Raw genomic sequence first — 15532 nt, forward strand, 5'->3', positions numbered from 1 at the left:
CATCTCCAAATGTAGGTCTGTCTGCTGTAAATAGATAGATTTTGCTACAGCTATTGACACTCTCTAACACGAGCTCAGGGCTTGAAGGATTGTCCTGTGAACACAAGTCAATACATTTTAAAGTCAATATGTGTGTGTGTGTGTGTGTGTGTGTGTGTTTGTGTGTTTTTCTCCATTTGTTGGTTGCATTGATTATTTCCACATGACAGGAGCCACCAACCAAGAGGAGCGCTGAGCCTGTAAAACATGAGCCTTGGTATTCCTATACATGACATAGAAAATAAAACTGAGCAGCGGAGATGTTTCTGACTCTAAAATTATAGTTTGTAGAGTTATTTTTAAGAGAGCGATATGCCAGAGGGATACAGTTCTTCATCAATCACACTGCTTTTCAAAGCTGGATTGTCAAGTTGTTGTTATGGACCACTGGTTTTTGTGGTTGCTCAGACAATAAAAGTGCTAGTGTGTGTGATATCTTTAGGTTGTATATTTGGGGATTGTGGTTGCAGGAATGCTAATCGATTCTTTAGTCTTCCACAGAGTCTCTGTCAGGCTCAAGTTACTGTTGCTACAGCTGTTTAGGGTTGTTGTTCTTTGCTGTTGCGCCCGACCTGCAGCTACAACCTCTAAGCCTAAACACACACACCCACATATATACACACACAAACACACACGTGCACACACAGAGCTCACCGTGAGAACCAACCGACTCCAGCAAGACACTGAAAAGGCATTCAAAAAATGTGTCTGAAAATTACATTTTTGAGGACAAGGAGACAAATACTCACTGTATTATTTTTATTTATGAATGTGCTTCAATAAGTTTCAAAATCCCAAAGTATATGAAGATTCTCTGTTATCCAGCAGGATGTTGAGAAGCACTAAGTCAAAGGTAACTGGGTTTGCTGCTTGTTACATCATCTCAAGTGTCTATTTTTGTGAAGCCGTTAAGCGAAAACTTATAAGCTTCACAACACAGCACCATCAATGTGTAAAGGCTTTTCTGAGACAGTTTTCAAGTGGATGTGGCATAAAACTTATCATATCCTGTTGCCAGTAGGTAGCACTATGACTATGAGTCAATGTTGGCATATGAATGTGTGTTTGTAAAGTTTGGTACAGATGTGAACATGTACACTAAAGTCATAACAATTTCCTGTTTCATGGCGAATCCTTGATTTTCGAAGCCAAGCCATGGACACACTTTGATGAAACCTCACAGATAGCCCAACTTTTCATGTCAATGCTTTTAGATTGCACAGCTAAAATTTGAAGTCGATCGGATTAATTCTGTAGTAGGAGTTCATTAAAGTACGGAATATGTAAATTGCTAAAAATTACCATCTAATCCAAAATCTCTGACTTCTTGTTTGGTTTAGGGTATTGCTCCAGGGAGCTTTTTCATAGGTGGAGACATGATACATCTGGCACAAAAATGTAATATATTTCAGAGAAACATGGCCCAGGGGCTGGTCTTTACGGGGCGCTAGTAAGCCATTTTGCCACGTCCATGCATGAAAATATATGACACGTACATTTTGGTGGGACTTGAATTTTATGCAAAGTTTCATCAGTTTTCGAGCATGTTTAAGCTACCAAAAACAATTCCTTCAGTTTCAGTAGGGTCCTTGCATGTTTCATTCAAGAAACATAAAGGAAAAGAGAAGACATGATATTTGCAGGTTTTTTCTACCACATCAGTAACAGCCCTCATACATCACAGACTGATCATGCATCCATTCCCAGCAAATCGAGCCTGGAGGACCAGTGGCCCGTGACATAGCCAAGTCGGAAATTACACATTGATGCACAGCAGGAGACTTCACTGCTCCTGTTTCTCATCATGTATGATCAGTGCAGGTATGGAAACATGCAGGGTTGGAGCGTAAGAGAGCAGCCATCTATTCACAGCTACACAAGTCCATATGGCTCGTCTTACACCCTTCTCTTCCTCTGCTCCTGCAGGAGCCGTGCATACCCCCATCCAGCCTGTCATCAAGATGTCATTAAAGCCCCTCCGTCTCTCCTTCGGCTGGTCATTCTTTTGCTGCCCCCACCCAACAGAAATTCCTGCGTTCCTTTGCATGTTGCTTTTCTTTGGAGTCGTCGTTCTTCTGTCCATCTCTATTTCCGACATGGGAATCTGGAGTGTCACAGTCTGTCTGGCTGTATAGGTGGTTGGTGAGGAGATGTCGTGGAGTAGACTTGATAGGGAGTTGACGGAGGTTGTCAGGAGGTAGAGTAATTGTGGTACAAGACTGTTAAGGGGAGTTGGTCTTTATGAGTCAAATAAGAATTATTCTGAACTGTTAAATATTGTCTTAAAATTTGTGTCTTGTTATGTCACTTCGTTTTCCCAATTGTCAGCCAATTCAACCTAGACACAAGCAATTTCTTGGTGAAAACAAAATCAAAAAAACATAAAAACATAATTTTAAGGAGTAAAAGTCTGATGGTAAATCTGAAAATCATTTTATGAAAATGCTGGTCTACTTGTAGCTTCTCATCACACGTTAAACCTTTGTTTCTGTCTAGCATCATGTCTGGTCTGTCTGCGCAGGTGTGTGGAGACACCTTTTGGGGAATGAGAGGATATTACAGCAGGCCTAATCCTTTCAATTCAATTCAATTCAGCTCTTCTGGAGTTAATGGAGTGACTGTTGTTCCTTTCAAGGACCTTTACATCTGTGTGAGTAACACACTAACTGGTAAATTAGATGTCTGACCCAGTCCCAAAACTGGGTGTCAGGTACAGGCACCATATCATGTTTTAGACAATACAATTCAAATTCAGCAGTGGCATTCACTCATGCAGTTTGAAGATGTTCCCAAGCTTAATGTATCGCTGTACTGTGCCTCGGGCAGCAACATGCTTTACAAAAGGGAGCAGTCTCTTCCCTGTGTTTCAATGAAAATGTGTTCATGCGTCTCTGTTAGATTTCTTCAGCATAAATTTGAACATCACAGCCAATGTGTGATCTTGACTGCTGCTTATATCATTCACACGACTGTTAATGAGTAAGTCTGCTTCAGGCTTCAGTTTGTTATTCCTAAGTTAATGGGTAAAGTTTGCTTCAGTGTAAAAAACACAGCTCTAGATCTACCGTACATGGCTGCTAAAGGGAATAAAAAACACAAAAAGAGAGACTGTCTTTACATAACTCAAATATTCTGCAGCAGGTACGTCATGGAGTTGCATTCCTCGCTGGCCTGCGCAGTAATTCAGGATCTTGGCAATAAGTCATGAGAGCTCATGCTGATGGACTGAAGAATGTAATTAAAGGAAACAGACTGCATTATCACATTAGACTTCACTGGGTCAACAGGCAGTTCACATGTAATTTGTTGACAGATATTTGTTTTCAAGTTTCTTATCTGTCAGTTGTGATCAGCCTTGTCGATAGTTACTTTCGGAAGTGATTACCTCAGTGGGTTTATTCTTATTAGATTCAATATCCCTTACTTATTTCCAAAAAAGTGTTGTCAATTATTGCTGGTCATTTTTTAAAATCTAACATTTTCAGATGTAGTTGCATTCACTTTAACAGTCATTATTTGTAACAAGCTTTGTTCTAGTGTTTTCTAAAATAGCAGAGGATGCTACTCAATCTTTCGTTTTTCCACTTACTGCTTTCAGTACTACTTACAAGAAATATCCAAGTAAAGCAAAGTAGTAATAGTTAATAGTAAAAAGTTACAATGTTTTTATATATTCCAGTGCAGAAAAACAATCAAACAAATGGGAGTTATGTTTATGGTTTACGGCTAAAATCAGTGTCAGTTACTGCAGAGACACTTGACAAGTGACACTTCGTTGAAACAAATCAAATGATCCATGACATAACTGGGGGAATAAATGACAACCCACCCCATGTGAAACATACTAAAAACTCCTGGGTTATTTCTTCAACCTATTTTCTGGGTTAGTTGTGTTGGGTTAAAATTACGGGTTATTTTCTAATAGAGTAACCATTTTCTGGGTTATAGGGCTAATATTTTGACCCAATTCCTAGGTTCCCCATCGAGGGAACTCGAACTGCGTCGGTGACGACACTATGGGAACGCCTCTGGGCGTGGCAGGGCTGAAATCATGAATGAAACTACTCCAATCCTATTGGCGTTGCTAGAACGGTAGCGTGTGACGGCGTAACTGGAGGCGTATATTAGCACGCCGGCACACCGGACACATTAGCTCTTTGCTATTCAGCAGGCATGCTTGAGACTACCACAAGAGGATCTAGTTACCTGGAAGGAGAAGCAGAGGAGATGGCTGGTGAGCAGTTCAGGCAGTGTGTCTTTCCATGCCCGCGCTACATCACGGCTGGGGACACTCACGCCCTGTGTGTTTCCTTCTGGGGAGGCCGCATGCCCAGGCAGCTCTCGAGGGGGCTGCTTGCGGCCATTGCGAGGCCCTGCCCCTGAGGGTGCTGAGGTCCCGTGCGGCTCTTTTTCCGAAGACGGCCGGATGCGCTCTCCTCGTGGCTCGCGCCCGGTGGTCGCTGAGGCGGCACGGCGGCTTCAGTCATTGGGCGCCCAGCGCTACATCTCCGAGGGCATCGGTGACTGCCGAGGCTTTTCCCGTTCCTCGTCTGCTGACTCTGCCTCCTCTCTTCCCCCGTTCCGGAGTCCATTCTCGGCTTCTCCCGCCCGAGGTATGAGTTTGGAGAGGCTTGCACAGTCTGATTCTGAGGAGCTGGACGTGCTTAGCATCATGGAGGATGACTTCCGGGAGCCGGGCCGACGTCATCAGACCGCGCCCAGCTATGAGAGGCGGGACAGGAACCGCGGGCCGGCAGTAACCTATATGAGCTTTTCTGCAGCCCGGCGGATTTCGCAGGAGCTTGGCGGAGCCTTGCCAACATTTCCCCGTGGGTCCTGTCATGGAGGGCTACAGGCTGCAGTTCCAGGTCCGCCCCCCCAGATTCAACAGGGTGGTCTGGACTGCGGTGCAACAGAGCCAGGTGTTGGGACAAGAAGTTCGCTCTCTGCTGGAGAAAGGGGCGTACCAGTATCGGGTTATTCCTAGCACTCTCTCCTCGCACATTCACCAAATGCATGGATGCAGCTCTGGCCCCGCTGAGGCTCCAGGGCATCCGCATATTAAACTACATCGATGACTGGCTTATCTTGGCTCAGTCTCGGGAGTTAGTGGTTTGGCATCGAGATGTCGTCCTCGCCCACCTTCAGCGTTTGGGGCTGTGGCTCAGCGCGAAGAAGAGCGTGCTGACGCCTGCCCAACGGACTACGTTCCTAGGGGTGGTGTGGGACTCGACGACGATGCGGGCCCACCTGACGCCTGCACGCATCGGGTCAATTTTGTCATCGGTGACCAGAGTGAAGCTAGGCCGCACCATCACTGTGAAACACTTTCAGACGGTGTTGGGTCTCATGGCGGCAGCATCCAGCATAATCCCGTCTGGCCTGCTGCACATGATAGCCCTGCAGTGGTGGCTAAAATCCAAGGGATTCTCCCCGAGGGGAAATTCGTTCTGTCTGATACGGGTTACGAGCAGGTGCCTTCGTTCCCTGTCAGTATGGAGGAAGCCTTGGTTCTTGTCCCAGGGTCCCGTGTTGGGAGCGTCATGTCGCCGGACAATTATTTCGACAGACGCCTCACTCGCGGGGTGGGGCGCGTGCATGGACGGCCGCTTTGCGAGAGGCTCCTTTCTCTTGGCACATAAATTGCCTGGAAATGTTGGCGGTTTTCAGAGCTCTGAGGAGTTTTCTGCCGCTCTCCGCAGTCACCACGTCCTTGTCAGGACCGACAACACGGCGGTGGTGGCCTATTTGAATCACCAGGGGGGTCTGCGCTCGCGCCCATTATGCAAACTGGCACATCAGATCCTCCTGTGGTCCCAGCAGAGACTGCTGTCCCTCAGAGCGACATACGTCCCTGGGACCCAGAATCAGGGAGCAGACCTGCTGTCGTGACAGGGGCTGAGGCCCGGGGAATGGAGACTCCACCCCCAGGTGGTGGAGTTATTATGCGAAAGGTTCGGCCCCATAGACATGGACTTGTTTGTGTCTCGAGAGACTACGCACTGTCCCTTGTGGTTCTCCCTCTCGCCCCCAGCCCCGCTAGGGCTGAATGCCATGGTGCAGACGTGGCCGAGGCTGCACCTGTATGCTTTTCTGGAGGGTTCTGGAGCGGGTCCGTCAGGACGGTGTCAGTCTACTGCTGGTAACCCCGTTTTGGCCGGCCCGAGTGTGGTTCTCGGACATAATATCTCTATACGAGGGCCCGCCACGGCAGGTCCCCCCTGAGGAGGGACCTGCTGTCTCAGGCGGAGGGCCAGGCCCCTGAGTAATAATAATAATAAAAATAATGAATAAACCCACTCTAGGGCCCTCCTCATAGGGGCTTCGCTCCAGGATTTGTGTGAGGCAGCTGGCTGGGCCACTCCTCACATTTTCATCCGGTTTTATAGTCTGGACCTTCCTTCTGCACCCGGCACCCGTGTGCTCTCCTCCTAGTCATGCCTACAGGTTGCTGCACGCTGGGGGCAGGCGGAGGCGTGGAATAGTGGGTATTCTCATTCCCATAGTGTCACCGACGCAGTTCGAGTTCCCTAGAAGGGGAACGTCTCGGGTTACGTATGTAACACTTGTTCCCCGAGAAGGGGAACGAGACACTGCGTCGGTCCGCCACACCTCGCCCCGCCTGGAGTGCCTTGCTTCATAGCAAAGAGCTAATGTGTCCGGTGTGCCGCCGTGCTTATATACGCCTCCAGTTACGCCGTCACACACTACCATTCTAGCAACGCCAATAGGATTGGAGTAGTTTCATTCATGATTTCAGCCCTGCCACGCCCAGAGGCGTTCCCATAGTGTCGTCACCGACGCAGTGTCTCGTTCCCCTTCTCGGGGAACAAGGGTTACATACGTAACCCGAGACGTTGTTTGGGTTTCTGGGTTATTTTTCAAAGAGTAACCCATGTTCTGGGTTATAGGGTTGGCTTTCTCTCTCTCAAATTCAAGTTAACTTTTTTGGCATGAATGTATAGCAACCACCCCGCAGTTGTTGTCACAACAGTCTTTGAAATAACCATCGCTTCGTGCTCGATCTGTTTTGGCCTGTGCTTCTTCGGTGCAACTTCGTCGTGTATTCAAGGTAAGTGAGTATTTTCAGTGTTGATGTAACTTTTCTGTGTCCATATCCCCATTGCTAGTACAGCACCACTTGCTAAAACAATTACCATGGCTTAATTGCTATATTGAGACTAGCGTTAGCCGTGGTAATTCTGTGGTTGCCATGTACATCTAACTAGTTTAAAGTCCGTGTAAAGTCACATATGACATGACACAACCAGTGTTTGAAGACTTTAAGCCTTAAGTTCAATTCAGTTATTGAATGTTGTTGAATGTTTGAGAGAGAATGTTTGAGAGTTGTTTATTTTTCAATTTTTTATATAGTTTAATTTAATGCAATAAAAATGTAAAAGTGCTTGAAGTGTGTAATATTGTCACAGTCACCCCTAGTCACATGTCTTCCTTTCTTCTGTTTTCCAGCCACTCATCTGTTTCCATGGTTTCTGTCATTTAGTTCATCTGCATCACCTGTGTTTAGTTAATTACCATCATCATCATCTGTTCCACCTGTGTTTTGTTAATCAATGTTCATCTGTGTTAGTATTTAGTTCCTTCAGTTCAGTCAGTCTTTGGCCATTCTACTTTGCAGTCTTGTTTAATGTGTGTTCATCCTGCCTGTCTGTACCTTTTTTGTAGTTACTTGATTAGTAAAATATTTTAAATGGAACTTTGGACTCCTCTTCTTCTTCGGCCTGCACCACACTGTGACAGATATAATGTAAAACAAAGTTTTATTTTCTGAAATAAGACATACTGGCATAGTAACCCAAGTTAGGTTATTTTTGACCCAACTCCTGGGTTAAAAAGGGACCAACTAATTTCTGGGTTATTTCAACCCAGAAAATTGGGTTATTGTTTTTGACCAAACTTCTGGGTTAAATACCTGACCCACATGTTGGGTTAAGAAAAACCCAACATTGCAGTTAATATGACGCAACTTCTGTGTCTAAAGAACAAACCCAGTATCTGGGTTGAATTAACCCAGAAATTAGTTGGTCCCTTTTTAACCCAGGAGTTGGGTCAAAAATAACCTATTATGGGTTATTTTTTGACCCAGGAGTTTGACAGGCGTTCTTCTGTACATTACAATTACATCCCACAGAAGATAATATGTCAGGTGGGGATCCTCCTTAGGGCTGTCATTGGCTGAATCCTCAGGGGAGGGCCTGCCCAGCATGGCGCCATAGTGGTGGGCCTTCCCTAGTCCTGGCAACCAGAATGGGGTTAAATTAGGAAAGGCTAACCCCAGAGCTGTGGTGGAGATGAGGGCGAGGTCAAACACTCTGGTCTGCTTTGATGATGATGGAGGCTGCGGAGAGCAGCAGACAGACTCTCTTCATGTGGAGCCTGCCAGACCCTGGGAGGACATATCATCATGTTCTGCTGGTCACTTATGTTGCTCCTGTTTGGTTCATGCATGTGGAGATCAAGCTAATTAATGTGCATGTAGCTGAGAGGGACACATGAATATCTGTCCAAGGTCCCCATTTGTTCTCATGTGTCCTGTATAAATGGTCTGGTGCATTTGTTAAGCTATTTTGTTCCCTAGCTTCTCCACTACCCCACAGCTTCACCCCTACTGTGATAATGCATGGGAGTTGTGGTAAACTGTCCCCTGCATCAACAGCTGGCAACTGACTCTTCGATAAATAACTCAGCCAAGCAACGATTGCCCAATAATAGCTTGGTAATTATATGTCATGATCTCCCTGCCGTGACTCCTGCTAGTGACAGCTGGTGTGGGAGTGTGTGTCCTTTTTGTAATTTTTTTTTTCCTTTAGGTGAATGTGGTGTGCTTGGTGTGGTGTTGTTTTGTTTTTTTTTTTGTCTGTCCGCTTGTCTCTTTTTTTTTCTCCCTCTCAGTGGATTTCTGTGGGCGTTACGGCCTTCCTGCTTTGGCGGCTGTTCCTCACCTGACTGCAGTCAGTTTCCACACACCTGACCATCATCTAGCCCAATCAGGCTCCTTTCAAAGACCGGGGTATAACAATCTTTACAAACTGGCAGGGACTGCAAGTCCTGTTGTTAAGTCATACTTACAGGTGCAGCTCTGTAATTTAAGTCTAAGAAAGTGAACTTTCATATTGGTCAGTATTTCTGTATTAGATAGATATGGGTTTTTGATTTCCATCAAGATTAAATCAAAAAAATGTGTATTGAATCTCAAATATATGAAAGTTTCACTTTTCCATGATATTCAAATTTTCTTCTCATCTTAATTTTTATTTTAAAACCACATCAGACCACAGTACGTGGCTACACAGAGGCTACAACATACAGCATATATTTGACATAGAAGCACAAATTAGCTGAGCCTGGAGTCTGTCTACGCTGTAGCTGATCTCAAAATCTGTGCTGTTGTTTATTTATTTGATTTTATTTATTTAGAGAACATACAAACTCTACACAGAAAGGCCATATTGACATGTTTTGTAAAAATAAAAAATACTTTTGAAGCTCTGCTGTCCTGCAAATTGGAAACAAAACAATGACTGTGACTCTTTTTACACATGGTCCACAAATTTTTGTGGCTGAATTCTTTGTAACTGGGGACACAGAGTTTGAAAGATAGTACTTAGGTTGGTATCTTGCAAAAGATGCTATTGAATTGCATTGTGGGAGTTGTAGGACTGAGGGTTTTTGGAACTTGATCCACTGTGATTGTACCAGCCTCTGTTAAAGTGAACTTTATCTGCTTATGTTATACAGTATTGCTGAAGATAATTGCATCCTGATCGTTGTGAGAGGAGGGGGAGGTGCTGCGGAAGCAGTCTGTTTGAAGATTTGTCTTTTACATTTTCCCAAACAAATTTAACTGACTGTGGAACACATCAAAGCTGCCATCTGAAAAGGAAAGGGCCTGTCATTGGTTGTACCGAGGCCATATTGTGAACATATGATCCCAGGAGACGCTTTTACCCCGTTGAGGTAAAAACATCAAGAACTGAAAGTGAAAGAGAATAAACGAAAACCACAGGGGTGCAATAAAGTGACCAGTAAAGAGACTGTATCGTGGAGTTTAGGTTATGAACTCTGTGCCCTCGTTGGGGGTTGAATATCAGAGCTGGAGAAGTGTAGGTGAATGTTTTCATGAATACAGATGTGAAGCGAAGGCCAGCTGTCGACCTGGTGTTTTCTTGTTCCCACATAGATCTGACTGTGTGATTAGGCTGGTTTCTCACTACCCTGTGGCCTAAATTGCTTTCACAGTGAAGATATCAATGCAGAATGTTACTGCAAGAGATGTAGGATGGATTTGGATATAAAACATAATACATTTTTAACTTAATTCAGCATAAGTGTAGAACATTTGGACACACACGTAAAGCTTGAATCCTGCATAGTGATTTGCCCTTAAGCAGATCGTCATCAGCTCTCACCTGCTTATGCAGCTATCAGGCAGTATTTGCAGTTAAATGCACCATAAGTCACATGATAATTTGCAAGGAATAAACAACAACACTGGATAAAAGTAACATTTTCCTTTTTTCAATTATGATCAAGAATCAGGATCAAGAGTTTTGTAACATTCAGACATGTTATGTGAGTAAACACAAATTCAAAATGGGTCATTGTTGAAAATCCTGAACTTTACAAACAATTTCTTACAATTACTGTCATTAATTAGGAATGAAAGGTCACTTCAGATCCAATATTCTTGCAGCTAAAATACTGGTTTGCAACCAAAAGAAAGTTGACTTTGATCGCTGCTTGCCGCCCTGTTAACCAACATCATCAACTAGCTGGTCAAAGATGTCATGTGGCTGACTGTGGATTTTTGATTTTCTGATTTTTTTATCTCCAGAGTTTTATTATAAATATGTTTACTTCTTGTTTAGAGGAACATCTGCTCTCAGAATATCTGCTCTCAAAGTCACTTGCAAACTTCAAAGTGAGGATGACTTTGAATTAATAAACTGGGAATCACTAAGACTATGCTAGTACTCACAATGCTATATTTGACAGCAAGAGGCACAAATCTAACTTATTTTGTGCTATACTGCCAAAAGAACAGTTCTTCAGGCTTTAATTTTGATAAATGTATTCCTGTAGTCTTTTGAATAAAGGTTGCAGAGAATGAAAAGCTTCAAATGGTTGAAATGAAAACCTTCTTCTGCAGGTCTGTAAATTCCACAGCATCTTCACTGATATTCATGAGAGAACTAAAACATTTGCCCCAAGATCATGGATAATTCGCTTGTTAAATACTTATCTATATTTTTCACCAAATGGGTACAATGCATTTTTTTTAGAAGGCTACAGCGTTTGGGTTTTGATTTAATATACTTTACAGTGAGAATGTTCCTCTTTCTCATAGCAAAACATGTGGTAAACCCTGCTAATTCTGCACTCCTAGCAGGTGAAAACAAACACTGAGGATTATTTGCAGCTACTATTTGTCCCAGCTCTGCTGAACTGTCGACCACACAGTCTCAATCCCAGCTATCCAAAACACTGGACTTACACTCACAACAACAAGAACATTCATTTCTCTCTTTCCTGTCACAACAAATGAAAGTCTTTGGGTAATCCCGTTTGCGTGCAGTACAGTAGTGACTGCTCAAAAGATGTTAATGGGTTTATAATAGGGCAGACCTTGGTACCAACACGTTTTTTGTATAATATCAGTGACCATGCAAACAGCACTATAATAACATGGAATTAGTCAGAATCTAGCACTTATGTGACATGTTTTATGATAAATGTGTCTTACTTTTGCTAATTTCATTATTAGATTTTCACAGCTGGCATCACTAAAGATGTATTGTAGAGATGAACATTGGGTTTAAGACATTTATCTTAAAGAAATTCAGTTCAGTATGAGTATTCTTACTTACAAAACCTAATTTGGGTTAAAAAAGGGTTAAACACATGGTTCTTGGGTAGCTCTGTACAAAGCATAGTATTCACAGCCAACATGAGTTGAATATATTACATGTATTTCCAGACAATATGTTGCTTTTTGGCTCAAAATTTTAAGATTCCAGTACTAAAAGACAAGCGAAACAATCCTCTTAGAAATACAATATATGGTGATTTATTTATTCTCCAACATGTACAGAGAAATATTAAAACATGTTGCATAGTCAAATATGGAATATGAAGGATGACCATGTCTATTACTAAATGATTTAGTCAGGACACCAAATTATTATTAAAATAAAAGATGGGAGGGCAATAATTAATCTAGATTTGCTAATAACTATGATATAAAGACAATAGTACCTGGAGAGGTGAGAATTATTTCTGGGAGTCTAATCCATTTCTTTGATTAGTTTTAAGAACAAAAATGTGCCAGAAAGATCTTATTAGACTTTGCTGCCGACAAGTAGCGTGTTAGTGTCAAGAAGGCTGCAGAGATTAACTGGTTATTAGTAACTGAAAGTATCTTACCAGTGTGGTTCAACGAGAGAGGAGACAGCTGGCAGCTTTGCCTTTTGATAACATTATGTTTCACTGTCAATCTGTGTGGCAGTTGTGACCGTGTAGGCCTATGTGTATTCATACTAACATGAACTTGTTCACAAGGTAGTGAAGGTTAAAGTGACCGACGGAACACCTAAACCAGGAAAATGTCAATAGATGGAATACTCCCTGAAAGAAACCTGTTCAATATTTAGTTTCGGTTCAACCCAGCTGCAGTCAGTAGTGCCTTTGTTCTACAATGAGGGTCAACTGACCTCACTGAACACATAAAACTTGTCTCCTCTTCCTGTAAGTTTCAATTGGGGTTAAACCAGAGTCCCTCCGGCAGCCCTGCCGTTGTTCTGCTTTAGTCTCTCCTGATGTCAGATAGTTATTTGAAGAGGGTCCATAGCTCCTGGTCAGGTTTCCCACAGGCCCGAGGCTCAGCCCATCTCCCTGACCCCCCCTGGAAGCAGAGTTCACGCATGAGAGAGGGGAATGAAAAGGGCCACTCCTCTGATTTATGACCCAACGTAGCTATAGGATACCTTCAGCTCAGGGATGGTTTTTGTTACGGAGGTGGGGGTACACCAAAGCGCCTTCCCCCAGCAAGTCCTGCCAACGTTGGTTTAAGATTTCAGCCATTTGGAGGGAGAAGCTTGGCATTCAGAGTGAAAGGGGCAGTAACTGAAATGGTGAAACTGGATTTTGAAATTGCTTTGTGTTAGGACAATAGGCTGGTACAACACAGTAATCATGCCTTTTTGACTGATTCTCTGATAGGTTGCTTTCCCAGATGTGAACCAGCTGCTCTGTTTTGGAACACCAATACATAACTGATTTGACTGATACTGTTTTGGATCATTCCAGTCATTCCTTGGACTCAGTTATGAGGATTTTATTTTAGTCTCTCAGTCGTGAGTCAGTCTGCGACTGTATCAAATCAGACTGTGGGGTCAGGTTTGGGTTCTCTCTATCATTCTTGATTCGGTACCTTGAACACTTATTGCAGCCTTGTACTAGCCTTATCCTAAACCTGTTCATTCAAGGTGCCTCTGTAAGACAAGCTAAACTCTAAGATGATCTCTGATGTTGAGATAGTCCAGTCAGAATAAGTATGTACAGTAGTACACAGCTCTTGTCCTCACAAGTATCTTCAGTTACAGCACACCTATGCTTCTACAAAGTCCCCGATGCTTGTAGCTTTCGATATATCTAGCACATCTCTGATGAAACTATGCCTTGGTAACAGCTGCTAATTGCTAACATGATTTATTCTTGTCCTGGCAGACCTTACAGACCTGTGTGCTAGCTTTGTGTAAGTTCAGCCTGTCCCTGAGTCATGAACTGAGCTTCTCTCAAGCGTAGACATCCACAGTCTGCTGAAGCTGCTGGCGCAGAAGAACTAGGCCAGATTTGACACACTTCACAACCCATGCTAACCCTGACACATATTATTGCTTCTCAGAGCAGAGAGGAAAAATCCTGGCTACAAATGCATCACAGTTAAAGGCCACTCGGACATGAAATGTTGTATTTGACAAGTTGTTGTCAAACTGCAGGACAGGAGGTTTTTATCCCCAACAAAGCTCATGTTATGCCTTTCTGTGCGATATAACAATCTCTTGTTGTGACAACTGCCCGAAGCGTTCAAGACCACAATGAGTTTTAAACTCTGGGCAAAAAAGGAATAAGATTTTCATTTGTTGCCCTCTAAGTCTGTAATGCTGTTATGGCAGCTAGGGCCTTTAAGCAAAACTCTTACAAAATGAATAAAGTAAACCACAAATGCTTGTGTGAATTATAAACAGTTGTGGGTTTTTAAATTACTGAGAAAAGTAGAACAGAAGTTTTGTGTTCCAAGAGATGCAAAGACTCCGAACCAGTTTGTCAAGTCGTAATTGGGTCAGAACTTTGCTCTACAGGATTTGCTGATGGGCCAAAGTGTAAAGCAGGAGGTCTTTGGACCCCTGTGGTGTTTTTTAATGTGAGTGAAAAACCACATCAGCAGCATCAAAGCAGCGGTGGATCCCACCCAAGCATTTTTTGCAAGCAGACTAAAGTCTTAAACAGGTACACCAGCTCGACTTCCCCCGATAAGCTGAACTTTAGACCAACCTAAACTCTATCATTCCTGTAATAATAAGATCTGAATTGTCCTCTACAGTGCCAGCTGTTGTCTTGTTTATTTCCAGGCAGACAGAAGAAGAAAGACCAAACCCAAAACATGACCATATGTTTAAACCTTGTCCTATGAATCCAAAACAGGATGTCACAGCGGGCCCTCCGGTCAGACTAACTGACATAGACACAGGCACACAGGAGGGCTATTGTTTTGTTCTGCTTTGGGAAAGACAGAGAGAGGGAAAAGGAAGTGTGGTAAGGGATAGAGAAATTGGATGTGTGTGTGTCTTTGTGTGTGTAGATAACACTGTATGTGTTGCTGTTAGAAACTTAAAGACTTTTGGGCTATCTGAAAAAACAACCAGCTAGCAAAATTTTGTTCAGTGTCTGCATAATAGAGCCCAGGGAATCTACGTCATATGTCAGACGTTTTTATCCTTAAATGTCCTTCTGGGCTTTTTTAAAGGGAAAGTCCTTCCTAAAATAGAAATCACATATTTTTTCCTTTGTAAATTTTAAGTCTGTTCTCAAGCTGAACAGCTGATGAAGTCATCTTCAGACAAACCCTGGAGCTGCTCCATGGACAGTGAATAATGGAACAACTTTTAGCCTGACAGCACACATGTAATTGTATTGGGATGTGGAGACATTTTGTAATTCACATCTGTAAGCCCTGGGAATAAATAAAGCTAATTTGGATATCTGAAAGGAAGGGTTTGATATGTTTGGAAGCTAATTCACTGTCTTTCCAAAAAATTAAAAGATTGATGCCACATTGCATTTTTGCATGGTAAATACTATAGATGGAGTTAGCAATTAGCTTCTGGAACAGAGGGTATCAGGAAACAAGCACCTCTAAGGTAATTTGTACAAAAATGTAAGTGTAACAATGACAATTAGCCATTTTATGAAA

Source organism: Micropterus salmoides, unplaced genomic scaffold (genome assembly GCF_014851395.1).
Source record: "Micropterus salmoides isolate LMB-PRFRI ecotype aquatic unplaced genomic scaffold, ASM1485139v1 Ms_hic_scaffold_11, whole genome shotgun sequence".
NCBI lineage: Eukaryota > Metazoa > Chordata > Actinopteri > Centrarchiformes > Centrarchidae > Micropterus > Micropterus salmoides.